A 1,132-nucleotide genomic window follows, 5' to 3' on the forward strand; every position below is an offset into this window, starting at 1 on the left:
TATAGCACTTGGGATTTCTTTCATGGAAGTTTGTATTGAACAAAAATATTCTTTTGAAATTCTGATGCACATTTTCACCTATAAGAACAAAGAAAAAAAATATTAAACCTTTAATTTTTATATTTGGCTTTGGAGAATCTTAAAGTTCTCTTTGGCTTTTTGAAAATGAGTAGAACAAGTCAAAAGGGCTGAAACTTCCTGGTATTTAAATAATCGTTCATTGATTGTAGTTCAGGTGTTTGAAGGTGGGTCTTATTGCAGTTTCAATGCTCTATTCTGATTTTTGCCTTTTCCCTTTTTTCTTCCTTTCCTGGGAAAAACTTGCTAAGCTGGGTGACTTAAGGGATATTGTTTAAGCTCTAGGCCTCATTTTTCTCATCTGGACTAAGTGAACTCCAGGTTCTTTACAGGTCAGACATGATAGGATTTTCTGAAATTAACGAGATATGTTAATAGGCCCTTCTAACTAAAAATACTAAATTAAGCAATCCCTTGTCTAGCTTGTTTTATAGCTGACGTGTGCTTTCACATCATCACATTTAGATAAATTAACCATTTGTAATGAAATACTTGAGAAAACAAAGCAAAAGCTATTCCCATTTGGTTGCTTTACTAGTAGTATAGAGCAGGGTAAAATAGTCATTGTTACAGGAACTAAAAGGACTCTTCTGAAGAGTCTTCATCCTAGCAAAGACTTGGTATTAAAAAGAGAAACGATAATCTCAAGTTTGATGACCACTTCAAGTTAGCAGGGATGGTACTTTGAGAATAAAATGTGGGGGAACTCACTGAACTCCTATATTACATTTGGGAGGCTTTAATGTAAAGTTCAGTATCATCTAGCATTTGGAGATCTGCCAAGTGGGCACTCATCATCATGACTGAACTGTTAGATAAAGAGTGCTGGGGAGTAGAAATTGATCCAGTGTTAGCCTCTGATAGCTCTGGAATACCACCTGAAAGTCTAATGGGATTTTTGAAAACTACTCTTGAGATCAATATTATAAAACTGGAAGCTGAGAGAGGGAAATACACTATATTTTGAATGGAAAACAGCTCACATTATAGCATTGTCTCTCTAGAGTGAATCTGTGAAAATCTTCATCACAAAATTATAGTATGGAAGATGGTC

This window comes from Dama dama, chromosome 1 (assembly GCF_033118175.1).
Source record: "Dama dama isolate Ldn47 chromosome 1, ASM3311817v1, whole genome shotgun sequence".
NCBI classification, from domain to species: Eukaryota; Metazoa; Chordata; class Mammalia; order Artiodactyla; family Cervidae; genus Dama; species Dama dama.